The sequence below is a fragment of the Gigantopelta aegis genome, chromosome 8 (assembly GCF_016097555.1).
Source record: "Gigantopelta aegis isolate Gae_Host chromosome 8, Gae_host_genome, whole genome shotgun sequence".
In the NCBI taxonomy this organism is placed as follows: Eukaryota; Metazoa; Mollusca; class Gastropoda; order Neomphalida; family Peltospiridae; genus Gigantopelta; species Gigantopelta aegis.
Window position 1 is genome coordinate 55,803,899 of NC_054706.1, and position 15,791 is coordinate 55,819,689.

Genomic DNA, 15,791 nt, shown 5'->3' on the forward strand with positions numbered 1-15,791 from the left:
CTGGTTCAACAAAGGCCATGGTTTGTGCTATCCTGCCTGTGGGAATCGTAAATAAAAGATCCCTTGCTGCCTGTCGTAAAAGAGTAGCCTATGTGGCCACAGCGGGTTTCCTCTAAGAAAATCTGTGTGGTCCTTAACCATATGTCTGACGCCATATAACCGTAAATAAAATGTGTTGAGTGCGTCGTTAAATAAAACACTTCTTTCTTTCCCTATATAGTTGTTTGGCAATAATGCTAATATGAAAAAGATGTGGGTGTTTTTTTTTTTTATCCAGATCGAATATTTTCATTTAATTCAAAAGCTCCTACAAAAATGGAGCCCGTACGCCTATGGTTTCCTTCTTTAATTCACCCTCAAATTCAGGGCCCCGTTCCACAAAGCGATTTTAGCCCTAAGATCACCTTAAGTGCATAGCTACCGTATGCATGCTAAGATCGCTTCGTGGAACGGGGCCCAGAACTTTAGAAACGTGACTTATAGTCAAACTTCAGAATTGAATTCGCATTAGCACAAATGGGTTTAATTAGAATCATATGCTATTTTCATTTCAACATATTATCGATTTCATTTTATCAATGAAATAAAATGTTCCATTCATCACTGATATATATAACTCATGAATGCATTATGTTCAATTTCTGCTTTTGTAAACTTTATTGTTGAAACTTACATTCTACACCTACCGGTTATATAATCGATTTTTACCACTCGCTTAGTATTGTTGAGAACATATGTCCAAAATTACGACAACCTCACGTGTTTCATTCATATATGTGATCGGCATACAAATGTATATATCGGGAAATAAATTAACAAGCCCATATTCCCCCCGTGTCCGAGCACTAAACGTAATATCACACACATAAAAAATATACAACAAAGCTTCGGCGTTGTCAGCGAGTCTGTTTCAACCAATCATAACTGCCGTTTTAAAAGGAGTAACACACCAGTCGCGGTTGTCGACAGTTTTCATTGGTCGAGTCTTTGTTATTGATTTTTTTTTACCTGGCCCGCGTGAGGCTGAAACAGCTGTCGACAGAACGTGGATACCTGAGCAAGCTTGATGGCTTAGATGAAAGAAAGAAAAACACGAGAAAAGAGATGAACCGTGGCCCGTCCTTTGTTTTCTTCTCCGCGATCTCTCGCTCATCTTTTAGCGTCTACGTCGGAGCGGGCGTACACAAGACGAGGATGTATTATTCACGTTACTGTTGAAGGGGAAAAAGACAATCGAACTAAATGCTGTTTATTATACAATAATCATCTGACACAGTTTGTACTGTGTGTAAATTGCGTTTGCTTATATCATGGACTATCCTCAAGTTGATTCGTCAGTACATTATTTGTAAACATTCAGGAGGTTTGTACGGTAAGGACTGTTTTCTTCTTTTTGTGGTTGATTTAAGTAATAAATGTAGTCATGTTTAACAATATATCGAGCTTTATTTTGAATAAATACTGTCTGCGGTAAAGTGCGTATAAAATATCTCTCCCTGTTAATGAAAAATGTAAGGGGTTTTCTTTAAAACTAATAACAGTGATGTACTTACCTTTAATGTTTGACACCCAATAGCTGATCTCTGTTATTGTTTTTTTTTGTGCTGGGGTGTCGTTAAACATTCATTCATTCATTCATTCATTCATTTAAGACTATTATGTCAGAATTAACAAATGTTTGACATCCTGTAACCGATGATTAATACAGTAAGGTGTTCTAGTGTTGTCGTTAAGCAAAACCAATATTATCTTTATTTCAAATTATTCGGTAGGACTTTCCTTTGGCACTGTCACGTATAAAGAACATTTTAAATACTTACCATAAATAAGAGTTAGGGTTAAGGTTAGTGACAATGCCAAAGGAAAGTCCATACAATTCTTTTATTACTTACTGATTCCTTTATTGTTTTTCTTCTTTGTTTCTTTCATTCTTTCATTCTGTGCTGTTGTTTTTCTTAGTAATTATGTATTTTCATCGCATCATTAAAACACATCCATAATGCAGTACTGCCACAAAGGATAAAATCCACGACGAAAAAATACATCAATATAATATTTGTCATCTTAACTCCTCGGTAAACATGTATGGCGTGTCGCTATAGGATTTCAGCATATATTATTTATACACAATAACACACGATATGTTTGACATTTTGATAGTGGTATAACCATTTGCCATGATACGGCTGAAGTACACAAAACATCGTTTTGTTTTTTCCATTTACACAGTATTATTGGAAAATCTTCGCATAAAATATGAATAATACGCGACAGACAACCGCGCCCTAAGATCGATACTAATTATTGATTGGACTCCTACCTGTTGGCTCATCATGTTAAAGGGACACACCCTAGTTTTTAAACACTACAGCATATTTTTCACTATTAGAGCTGTTTATGATAACTGAAATCAAACATTCCTTATATTTTATTCTTTACATTATCCATTTCTGTAGAACCGAAGTCTTTCTAGTCATCCTGGTGTTTCTAATACCATACAGAACAAAGGCATTTTTCATATTTTTAAAAACGCATGCGCGTCTGAGAAGTAGTGGTTTATTGATTCGAGTTCTAGTCTATTTTTAAGGATATTTCACAAACTGTTCTTTCACTCTGTTGTAACATTATCCAAATGAGTTACAGGTTTGTAAATTAACTAAACTTAGTGTCCATTTTTTACGTGTTAAAACTAGGGTCTGCGCCTTTACATGTTTCACTGGTACCGCGAAACAAAAGAAGAGAAGGTAGTGGACTAAACATCAGTTAAATTTAAAGTTCCTTTGTTTTTAAAGGACATCACTAGAGAACATTGAGTTATAAATCCCCGTCGGGTTATTTCTCGTTCCAGACAGTGCACCACAACTGGTATATCAAAGGTCGTTGCATGTGCTATTCTGGCTGTGAGATGGTGCGTATAAATGATCCCTTGCTACTAATGGAACAAAAATGTAGCGGGTTTCCTCTCTAAGACTATATGTCAGAATTACCAATTGTTTGACATCCAACAGCCGATGATTAATAAATCAATGTACTCTAGTGGTGTCGTTAAACAAAACAAACTTTATAAATCATCGGCTATTGATTGTCTTGAACATTTGATAATTGTGACGCACAGTCTTAAAGTTAAAGTTTGTTTTGTTTAACGACACCACTGGAATACATTGATTTATAAATCATCGGTTATTGGATGTCAAATATTTGATAATTCTGACATACAGTTTTAAAATTAAAATTCGTTTTGTTTTAACGGCACCACTAGAGAACATTGAATTATAAATCATCGACTACTGAATGTTAAACATTTGATCATTCTGACACACAGCTTTAAAAAAAAAGCCCGCTACATATTTCCATTATCAATAAGGGATCTTTTATATTCACATTTCCATAGACAGCATGACACATATGACGACCTTTGATATACCAGTCGTGTGGCATGGATTGTGTCAGTGAAAAACAAATCAGAGAATGGGTCCACCGTAGGGGTTCGATCCTACGATCCTAGCGTTCTACAGACTGAGCTAGATGATTAGAAATCTGAGATTATTACCACTAGCCCTAAGCCCTAAATCGCATCCGAAATTGTGAAATAATCATCAGATAATTAGAAATCTGGTTGCCGTGGTTTTATGGTGATTTGTTCATGGACCCTGAAACATGTTCGAAATAACGAAATCATCAGTTATCATATAATTAGAAAGGTCAATGTCGCAATTTGCACATACCATCACACTTACCCGAAATTGCGAAACATATTCATTAAATAATTAGAAGTCTATTATGTGTACTTGCTTGTGATTTGCCAATTAAGCCTCATCAGAAATAATGAAACAAACATGAGATAATAAGAAATCTGTTATTATATGATTTGTTCATTGTTTGGCAAGCTCTGATACAAGAAGAAATCAATGGTCAAGGACATTTGTGAATCGATTACAGGGTTTTCAGATTTATCCGATATTAACAAGTCGTCATTGCGTTCTTTTATTTAAAGAAATTATTAAATTTGGAATGAACATCAGATAGTTTATTAATTTTAGGCATCAGTTGATAGTAGTATTTTCAGGAAAGTATGTAATAGTGAAATGCACATCACATGTTAGAAACCTGTTATCACATTATCATGACTTACAAGGTACAGACTTGAAGCTAATATGATATATACGTGTAGTGGAACAAACATCAATCGAACTTAGCATCATTACCAAAATTCTAGGGTTACTATTAGAAATGAAAAGTTTGTTGGAACAAATCATTGTAAGTATTTATGTTCAGTAACATTTTCTTGCGTTTAATGCATATTTGTAAACTAAATTAAACGGTAGTTTTATGTGCAAAAGAGATAGGCGAAGAAATTAATATGAAAGAGTATATAGCATCCCAGTACTAATTTAATTTTAATTTTTAATTTAATTTAATTTAATTTAATTTAATCTAATTTAATCTAATTTAATTTAATTTAATCTAATCTAATCTAATCTAATTTAAGTTTTATAGCATTATTTAAAATTCTTTTCTCCTTCTATTTTTGACATTTGAAAATTTAAAAAACATCAGATGGGTGCCATTCTCGATTTTACTCCTCCGACGTGTTACAAACTGTGTTTCTTTGCATGGACAACACTCGTGTTTACAGATAGAATAAAACATTCTAGCGAGGCATCTCTACCATGTCTTTGATGGGAGTGAGACGTCTCCGGTGTGTTACGTTCGGGCAGCTGACCCCCCCCCCCCCCCCCCCCCATATGGGGACGGGATCTAGAGCTCAGTCGATAGGGCGTTCGCCTGGTAATGTGGTTTGGTCGCAGGATCGAACCTACTCTGTGGATCCGTTCTCTGATTGAGTTTTTTCGCCGTCTCGGCCAGTGCTCTACGACTGGTATATCACATGATGTGGTGCGTACTGCCCTGTTTTGGGGGGGGGGTGGGGGTTGGAGTGTTTATAAGATATCCTTTGCTGTTAGTGGGTAAATGTACCGGGTTTCCTCTGATGACTTCGAGTCAAAATTACCACGTTTGAAATCAAATAGCCGATAGTTATTAAACCTATGTGCTCTTAAACTTTGTTTTACCTAACCCCGTAAATGGATGTCTAGAATATAATTCATCATACAAAATTGGAGTGTGAGGTTTACACCAGTGGTGAAGATCTCACCTGATGTAGGATTGGTCTAGATCAATCTCAGTTGGTGGGCATTGAGAGCGTCGTTCTTTCCCTAGATCGATGTCTAGAAAACAAATAATTAAATCTATGAAATATTCTTCCTCTTATTCAGTTGTATGTCACTATGTAACATCCTGTTACGGCAATAGTCATTTCATTGTACTCCATTTTCGTGCTAATCCTGCGACCCGCTGCCCTGGGCACATATAACTGTTTGGCTGTCTGTCCAGGTCAAGAGTTAATGGTTAGTTGTTAGTGATGAGTATGAGTAAAAAGGTTGTTTTGTTTAACGACACGGCTAGAGCATTTATTAATCATCGGCTGTTGGATGTCAAACATTTGGTAATTTCGACATATAGTCTCAGAGAGAAAACCCGCTTCATTGTTTCATTTATAGCTAGGGATCGTTTATTTACACTATCCCACAACATGATATCACATAAATATACCAGTCATGGTGCATTGGCTTGAAGGGTAAATAGCCCAATGGCCCACCGACAGGGATCGCCCTAGACTGACCGCATATCAGGTCCATTGACAGGGGTGGATCGTAGACCGACAGTGCATTGGGCGAGCGCTTTACCACTGGGCTACGCCATGCCCCTGATTAGTGAGAGAGACATCTGTAGCGGGTTTAAATCTGCGCTGAATCGTATAGCCCAGTCTGAGCAATGTAGAAAAATGTGCAAGGAAAATAAAATAAATAAAACTTTAAAAAAAAAAATTGTTTAGGAAATTTCTCAAAATGTTTTGAAGAAATGTTTAAGAAATTTCTCAAAATGTATAAATTTGAAGAAATGTCTTTAAGAAATGTTATTCTTGTTGTCTTGTTTAACCCATATGATATGTGCAGCTCGTTAGCAGTTTTATCAGGTTTGTTGTACATTTACAGTTTTGTTCTTGGACCGTTAAAATGTTCTAATCATTCGGATAATCGTCAATACGCGAATCGTGTTTTGTTTGAAACTTTTCTGTATCTTGTAGCATTCATTTATGTTTGTCTGGTATTGATCATTTAACACGGACGAGATCTTGTTCAGTCGGTAGAGCGCGTGCCTGGAGTTCTTTGGTCGTAGGATCGAACCGCCTCGGTATAGGGGGCGGGACGTGCATGTAGCAAGGTGGTAAAGCGCTCTCCTGATGCGCGGTCGGTGTGGGATCGATCCCCGTTGGTGGGCCCATTGAGCCATTTCTCGTTCCAGCCAGTGTACTACGACTGGTACATCAAAGGCCGTAGTATGTGTTATCCTGTCTGTATGATGGTGCATATAAAAGATCCCTTGCAGTATTAGGAAAAATGTAACGGGTTTCCTCTGATGACTACGTGTCAGAATTACTAAATGTTTGACATCCAATAGCCGATGATTAATTAATCAATGTGCTCCAGTGGTGCCGTTAAACACAACACTTTTTAACTTTAACTAATGGAAAAATATAACGGGTTTCCTCTTTAAGACTATACGTCAAAATATTAACAAAATCATGTTTTTGACATCCAATAGCCGATGATTAATAAATCAATATGCTCTAGTGGTGTCGTTAAACAAAACAAACTTTAACCTCGGTATATATACATGCGCACCCTCTCACATATACGTATATGAAGTTCGAAGCTGTTCGACATTAATTTGCATATCGATATATTCTTTTGAAAAAAATTTTCACGGTGGTTTGTTAACAATAACAATTGTTTTGATTCATTGGTGATGCCAGTTGTCAGATTGGAAATTACCCTGCATGGGTCAACAACGGTGCATTGCCGTGATTGCACCGGGCTGTCATTTTATGGCGTTGTCGTCGTTGTAATTTCTAAGATTTGTTGCAGGGGTTTTTTTCCAAAGCTCCAACTAAGTAAACACATTTTTCGACGTTTTGAAAGGCATTCCATGTTCACAGCAACCATATTGTTTCAGCGTTTGTTGCAAAGACATTTTTTATTGTTTATTGTTAATGGCAATAGTCATAAAGACGAGTTAAATGTACTTCCATGCTGTGATCAACGGTTAACACAGTTGGATAACATTTAATGATGTAACTTTCGTGTTGACACATATCTGCCTGTAGTGAGCGTTGTTTTACTTTGATCCATAATGTAGTACTTTTGATTATGTATGAAAAACTAAGATACTACGTTTTTTGGAAATAAAAGTCAGCAAAAGCTGTCATCAGACTATTTGTTCTAAGCTTATTACAAACAAACGTGAACAAATGATGTCACCTTGTATAATACCTCGTTGATTCGTTACAACGGGAACTATGTTTCTTATTGTTATAATGTACATGTACTAGTATCTATATAGACATTGTGTGTGTGTGTGTGTCTGTGTGTGTGTGTGTGTGTGTGTGTGTGTGTGTGTGTGTGTGTGTGTGTGTGTGTGTGTGTGTGTGTGTGTGTGTGTGTATATATATATATATATATATATATATATATATATATATATATATATAATATTATTTAAACCTGTATTTTATAGCTTTTATAGCTTGCATACATTGGTGTAGAGTTCTTGGTATGGACAATTGTAATATATAGTAATTAGTGTATTTCAAAATAAAATACGCCTGTGAAAGGCATATGCTCTTTATGATACAAACTCTATATTTCTTTCGTTATATAAAACTGTCTACACCATTTTATAATATAATAATATTTTGATCGTAATATTATATATAACTTTTATTGTATTTTAACAATATAATACATATTGACTTGAAGCATATATCGCACGTGTATTCTAAACACATTTTAAATTATTAGTACAGTTATTGTATTGCATTTGAGAATATAATAGATTTGTTAAGACTGTGTGAAACGCCCTATTATTTTCATGCGTCAATATCGCTTAAAAACAAAAAAGCACACATTTATATTACACCGCAATGCAGTCAGTACAGCTGGTATGCACTGCATGCACCGACAGTCGGCATATAACAGTATATTGCGTTGTACGTTTACTTTATAAAACGGTGTGCAATGTTGCATGATATATTAACGACTACAAAAGCCTATGAATTGGATGCAATTGTCGATCACTCTGATATTAGGTTTTGTATTCAAATGGTTATTTATTACCCGAGCCATCAATAAGTAGCGACCTCCTCGAAGCTGGATTGTCACTGAAATTGGTCTTCACATGGCCTCACAAGACAATGGGCAGATAACTGCGTTGTCCGAAATGTTCGTATTTCACGCCGGGTTCAGTCATTGTTTAAAGGTGGGATTTTGACAATGCTGTTGACAGATTCCATGATTTTTATCTCACGCTTCCGTTATCAGTCATTACTGGGAAATACGTCTAATGGGAGCTAGTCAGCCGTGATTTAAGGATTGAGGCTGACTAAGAGAACCTCTTTGTGTGAAGGAAGGTACACTTGACTTGAGAGGGATATGTACTTAAGTAAAGAAAGTATACGTTTTCATGAACAATAGACGAGGGTTTGGGTTTCGAGTGCAAGTTATAGATCTAGACGAACCATATATAAACCCAAACCAATGGGCCGTTAGCATATGTAATGGTATATGTCTTTTAATCTAGTAGAAAAAATCCATTATGAAATAAATGGAAACGTGAATTCCTCCACTAGTCTTTGCAATGCAAAAACAGACACTTGATCATACTACACCAGTATTACTAACAGAGAGTGGTATCAGTCGCTCTTACTTTCTTTAATGGTGGTTTTAGATATTTCTCGTTTGCCATGCATCTTCTTGGACCAAAAAAGAGAGAAGAAATTCAGTAGTATCATAAATAGGTCTGAGTTTAGCCAGACAGAGTAGAAAAACAAACACTGGTAGTTGAGCGTTACGTTCATCCAACGAATGGCCAAATCGAGAATTAGTCAAATAGTTCGCAAACTCTAACGTCACTTCAAATCGCTTATCGCAGCCTGGATTCTGTTGACTCGGTAGTCGAAGGATGCATATATTCCAGTGTTTTTTGTAGTGATGTCAATGCTTGGCATAAATGTCATCTAGACACTGTCATGAGCAGATATAGGACTTTTGACATACCTAACGCTTTGTCTAAATTAACTGTATATATTTATTGCTACACAAAATTAATAATTGAACAGTTTTTGTATCAGGCCTTGCAGGTAAATCAGTAGTGTGGCGAAATCCTTTTACAAGGTACCTTCTACCATAACATATCTATTTTGTTTTCAAGATCATTTTGATAACCTGTCTGCTTACAGGAATACGTACTTGTTGATATAATTGTCCATTATAAAATTAAACACTCATTTGTACTACTGATGTCCAGAAACTGTTGTTTTGCTGCGTTTATTTCCATTTATTTTACTTATTAATCTTACAGATGAAACCCATTACGTTACAATACATTAGACATTTACAAACGCATTCGGTATTGGTATTATTTCTTTATATTAAATCGAATTTATTCGTCTATAAAACACGTGGTAGTACAATATATTTAACTAATCGTGTCAAAATTATGAAGATCTGTCATCACAGTATATGAAGAAGTCTGTTAAACTACAGGGTCTGTAACGCATTCAGTATTGTTTTTTATTTCTTTACATTAACTGAAATACATTTATCTCTAAAACACGTGTTAGTATGGTATATTTAACTAATGATGTCAAATCTATGAACATCTGTCATCGCAGTATATGAGGAAGTCTTTTTAAACTGCAGGGTCTGTAACCTGAGCTAAACCCAGGGTCATTCACGTCATGGGATACACAACCAAGCATGGGAATCTGATGACCTTAATTGTCAATACTAAACACTACAAACACGGCTTGGGATCAGTCTAAAGCGCTCTTTAATAGTACTCCACTGGAAGTATTCACACGAGGAGTGTTGTCGAGTGTAGTTCAGCATAACAATAATAATCCGCTCATAAGTAGATATACGTCTGTGCTTGACTGCTCTCCCCTTAGGTTGTCTATTATAGTACACGACACCCAGAAACGGCACGGCTAAAACAGCATGGGTTTTATTTGGATATAATAAGTATTAAAATCGTAAACTACCTTTTAAATATTATAATTTGTATAGGTGAGATATACAAATTGCTTTTTAAAATATTAGATTGTAGCTTAAGTAATAAAAATGGCAACAAAGATGTTCTGACTTTCTAGTATGAGCCTGTTTAATAGAATTTATCCAGTTCGTTATAGTACATCTACTGATGACAGAACTAGGAGGTAATGTAAAGAGGACCAAGGCACGTTTAATGTAAAATCAACAACACACAAAACAGGTCCGTAACAAAGAGAACAAAAAGTTATATTTTAATCTTTTGACCGCGTGTCACATAATTACACGAATTGAATTTTGTATATTGACATGTAATAGCCGATGATTAATTAATCAATGTGCTCTAGTGGTATATGTTGAATTTGAATTTGTATGTGCTAAATATTGATTTAGAGAAAATATCTGATAATTTGGTAAATAAAAAATACTTTCTTAAAGTATTTGCGTAACAAAACATGTTCTAAATTGTTAACTACTACCACTAGTAATAAATATATACTCGACATTTGAGCGTTACAAGTACCTACACGAGTTTTGATATACTCTATACATGTAGCTGGTACTTTCTCATACTATTGTGTTTATAGTTCCATTAACGTCTTGTACCGTGTTTGTTGCTCTGTCGACCAAGCAGTTAAACACGTTTATGGCATGTTCCTGCATACATTAGGACGTGTTATGATTTCACCTGTTTTCTTTGTCGATGTAAAGCCAACGTAAGCCAACCCTTTGATCTTTCCCCAGTATTAGCATTCTTGATAATTTTATACGTTACTTGTAATACGTTACTTGTAAAGCTCGAGTCTTTATGATTTGGCAATGACACCTTCAACGTTCCTGGAGTTATGGGTTTATATTTGTCGACGTCATGTTTGTACAGTTCAAAGTGTGCGTCATGCCTTTGTTTATATTCATAATATTTGTTTGATTTTTTCTTAGCACCACAATCGTGTCAAAAATGGACCTTTAATATCTCGTATTAACGCTATGTATTGTGTTGTATTGTAGGTAACCGTAAGCTTATTCCTTGCAATGGAAAGAGATTGAGTCAAAATATCCAATACAGATGGAGCTACATTCTACACACACAAGAAAAGAGTATTTTAAAAACAATTTTGCTGTAAATAAGATACATTTTCCTTCCAGTCATATGGCTTATTAAGTTAGCATGTTTTTAATGAAACGAAGTATTAAAAAGGCTTTGTTGTTCTAATGTGTGTAGTAGCTGAAACTGGATTTTACTTTCCAATATTTCATACTTACGAAAACAAAATAGATATATATATATATGACGAAGTAGAATGAAAAATGACTGAACCAAATATTAGCATACGACTGCAAAGTAACTGGACGTGTACAAATATTGGTATTCTAAACAAGAACATTATATTAATATGTAATAGTACTCGTCCAAAAAATTGCTCTTTTATTTGGAAACATCTTACAATGGCTACAAACCCAGGAAATCATTTTAACGTTATTCGGTATATGAGTGGGTTTTATAATGAGGCAGATTGCGAGTTAAATAGTAATAGTAAGACAACTAATAGGGAACGATCGTTTTGGAGGGGTTTGTTTTCTTTCTTTCTTTCTTTCTTTCTTCCCTCCCCATGTGAATTAATAAATAAAATTTTCTCTAATTACAGAATAACCTTTTAGAAATACAAAATTTCTCTTATATTTACAAGTAGTTACCTGTTGGTAAATGATAACGTTCGTGTGTTAGAGATCAAGCAGATTTGTATAAAATAATAGGCATCTGTCTTTCGTTTTACTATAATTAATTATGGTAATTAAAGAAACTGTCCGGAGTTTGCTGCCATAGTAACGTTTCCAGTTAATACAACTTGTTTAATGAACTCTTGTTTAGAACATCAGTGTTTGTATATTCACTGTGTTTCTTATCATCCCAAATAAGTACCTTTACGCACGAAAACATTAAAGGGAGAGATCCTAGTTTATAAACACTAAGGCATGTTTTTCACTATTAGAGCCATTTATAATCACTGAAATCAAACATTACTTATATTTTGTTGTTTAGATTATCCATTTCCGTACAACCGAAGTGTTTCTTTGTCATCCTGCATTTTTCATATTTACATAAGACGCACGTGCGTCTGAGAAATAAGGGTTATGGAGTCGCGTTTTAATCTATTTTTAAGGATATTTCAACGTCACGGACTCTTGTTTCACTCTGTTGTATCCAAATTTGTTACAGGTTTGTAAATTAACCAAACTTAGTGTCCATCTTTACGGGTTGAAACTAGGGTCTGGGTGAAAAATACGCCATAGTGTGTAAAAACTAGGGTTTGTTCCTTTAATAGAAAACAAAATGGAATTTAAGAAAAAGCAAGCATTAGGGCAATCACAATTCAATATAGAGACATTGATATTCTAAACAGGAAAATGTAATTAACGTTGTATTCGTTAAATGGATGGGGTAGTGAAAAACATTTTAACAATACCAGCAAACGCAGGACAGGCTCTTTAAATTGTACCCGTCTATCTCACATACACAACAGTGTTATCATCAATAATTTAATTGTACATGCTTATATTATTTAACTATATCGTCTCTCAAAATTTCATAAGGAATGGCTTAGGTACTTTTATGTTGGTTTTACTTGTTATATAAGGTGAGGCGTTAATAAAGTACCTGTCTGTCTGCTTTGGATCTAATAAGTAATACCACCATAGAAAGACGATTCTAAGCAGTTTATATTCGAATGAATAAACTGTACATAGGATTTTGTATAAATGCTGTTTTGGAATAATGATAAATTTCACGACTTGTCAATAGCTTATGTTTTGAACGAAAAATAATCCAAACAGAACGCTTCATTATACAGTATTTAAACAAATCGGTTTTAATAAATAAATTCGAGAAATGAATAAATGTTCTTATATATGTTTATGTAACAAAATCAATCAATAACTCATTGCGTCTTTGAATAATTAATTTAATTCTTGTTTTGATGGTGAATTGTCAAAATGTATCTGTGAATCTATGTCCCTGAACTACTAATAATATCCTATGCTTAAAGGCACTGTCCCGAGTTTCCTGCATTGTAAAATGTTTCCGACTAATAAAATCTTTTAACGTCTAAAAATACGCATTAAATACATAAAAGATCCCTTCTACTAATGGAAAAAAATGTAGCGGGTTTCCTCTCTAAGACTGTATGTCAACAATACCAAATGTTTGACATCCAATAGCCGATGATTAATAAATCAATGTGCTCTAGTGGTGTCGTTAAACAAAACAAACTTCTTGTTTAGAATATCAGTGTCTGTATATTCAATGTGTTTCTGGTCGTCTTAATATTTGTAAGAAGCGCAAACTGCATTATGTCTTCGAATAATTTCGTACGTACGAAAAATATTTTAGGAAATAAAATGAAATTTAACCTAGTACAAATACTAGAACGATCAGAAACACGTTTAATATACATCCACTAATATTTTATGCAGAATTTGTTTTTTTAATTTGACATGTAATTACAGTCGTTAAAAAGTTTTTTTCTCTGTTAGTCGAACAGGCTGGTAGGTACAGGGTTCGGATCAATGGGTAGGTGTAAACCACTTGCACTGACCAGTGATCCATGACTGGTTCAACAAAGACCATAGTTTGTGCTATCCTGTCTGTGGGAAGCGCAAATAAAAGATCCCTTACTGCTTGTCGTAAAAGAGTAGCCTATGTGACGACAGCGGGTTTCCTCTAAAAAAAAACAGTGTCAGAATGACCATATGTTTGACGTCCAATAGCCGATGATAAGATAAAAATCAATGTGCTCCAGTGGCGTCGTTAAATAAAACAAAATCTTAAAAAGTACAGCAAACTCGGGACTTTCCCTTTAAATGTGGCCATGTATTCAGTTTTCAGTCTCGCCTATCACTGTGCACCTTGGTTGCTCTAATACAATAAAATAAAAATCGTAAAATAATTAACACCCAGGCGCTTGCGTTTTCGTCTTTGGTGCCGTCGAATTTTTATGTTCCTAGGAAAAGACGGCCAATATTTATTTTGGTATCACCGTAGATATTTTTAGAGTTTAGCCTTGAAAACCTGCCAGTTTGGTTCTCGGCCCAGACTAAATCCCTTAAAGTATCCCCAAAGCTAACATTTAACAGATGTTGTTGTTGGTGTCATTTTCGTTCGGAAAGATCTTAAGTAGATGAGAGTAAGTTCTCCGTTTAGCACAGCGCCGTATCCCACCCACATGCACTGAACACACAAATTAGATGTGTATCGACGGTTTTGCACAATTGCACAATTCACGAGAATCTTTCTATTTCGGAAACATCACAGACAAGAGTAGATAGAAGTCGTCCGTTTTAAGAGCTATTGCATTAAAAGAATGGCCACCAGATTACAGGGGGTATTCCTGATCGCACGGGGTTAATTTTGATGTCTTGTGGGTCTTGGGTTTTGAAGTTTTTCTTCTTGTCTTTTTTGTGTGTATCGTAGAAGTCCACCTTGTCGTGGCAGTTGGTAGTCTTATCCTAGCCTTTTGTAGTCTTTTTAACGCACTGTAATTACACCAGCATTCATTCATTCGTCTGTGTTGAGAAACCACTTTTAGTTACATCCTCTGAGGCTGTTTAAAACAGGTTACACAGTAGATGTTGGCCGTTACGTACAAATTATTTTATGGTCGTGTAACCGGCCTCGGTGGTGTCGTGGTTAAGCCATCGGACATAAGGCTGGTAGGTACAGGGTTCGCAGCCCGGTACCGGCTCCCACCCAGAGCGAGTTTTAACGACTCAATGGGTACACCCTCTTTTCTCTCACTAACCACTAACAACTAACAACTAACCCTCTCCAGGACAGACAACCCAGATAGCTAAGGTGTGTGCCTAGGACAACGTGCTTGAACGAAAATAAGTTCCAATGAAATAAAATGTTTATTTATTACCATCTACCGCCCGTCTCTGATCATATTATATTCTGGAAAACTTCATAATAGTCTAATAAATGCTATTAGCTAGCAGTGTTGTTGTCTGAGGTTTTTTGGACACATTTCAGAGTTTGAAACAAAACACTGATGTTTTTGGAATTTGTATTTGCCAGGGTAAAAAAGAATCCATTAGTTTCTCCCTCCCCCTCCTCCTCTCTCTCTCTCTCTCTCTCTCCTCTCTCTCTCTCTCTCTCTCTCTCTCTCTCTCTCTCTCGCTGTGTGTCTGTACCGGTGTCTGTCTCTGTTTCTTTCTTTTTTTTACATTTAACTTTCCTTTTGCTCTACCTTATTAATGTAAGTAACAGCAAACCCAGGGTATGTTTTTTCTTTTATATCCCACGCACTTTTACTACGATTTTTCAAAGTTTACTTTCCCTGTGTCCCGAAAAGATCTACACACATCTAACATGTACATCAGCGTCAAAAGGTTGTGCTGTAACGAGTCATCAACCCACACACACACACATCAGTGACGAAGAAAGGCCCCCTTATTATCAGCTGTAAGTGTTATTTCTGGCAGGACCTTTTTTCAGCACGTATACAAAGAATCAACGTTTACCCAACCTGTAAGTCCAGGCTTTTTCTCAAGTCACCAAGCCTCTCTTTCTCTCTCTCTTTCGCTCTGTACAAAGGAAAGTGGCTTCACAAAGGCTTCCACAAACAT

General features: G+C 35.6%; 1 protein-coding gene across 1 annotated transcript in view; it reads left to right on the top strand.

Moving 5' to 3' along the window:
* Positions 1 to 1,030: 1,030 nt before the first annotated feature.
* LOC121379735 (cadherin-23-like) overlaps positions 1,031 to 15,791 on the top strand; it is a 126,025-nt gene continuing 111,264 nt past the window's right edge. Inside the window, exon 1 of the mRNA XM_041508383.1 lies at positions 1,031 to 1,372. The gene's annotated coding sequence lies outside the window, so the exon portion shown is untranslated. The remainder of the gene's footprint in view (positions 1,373 to 15,791) is intronic.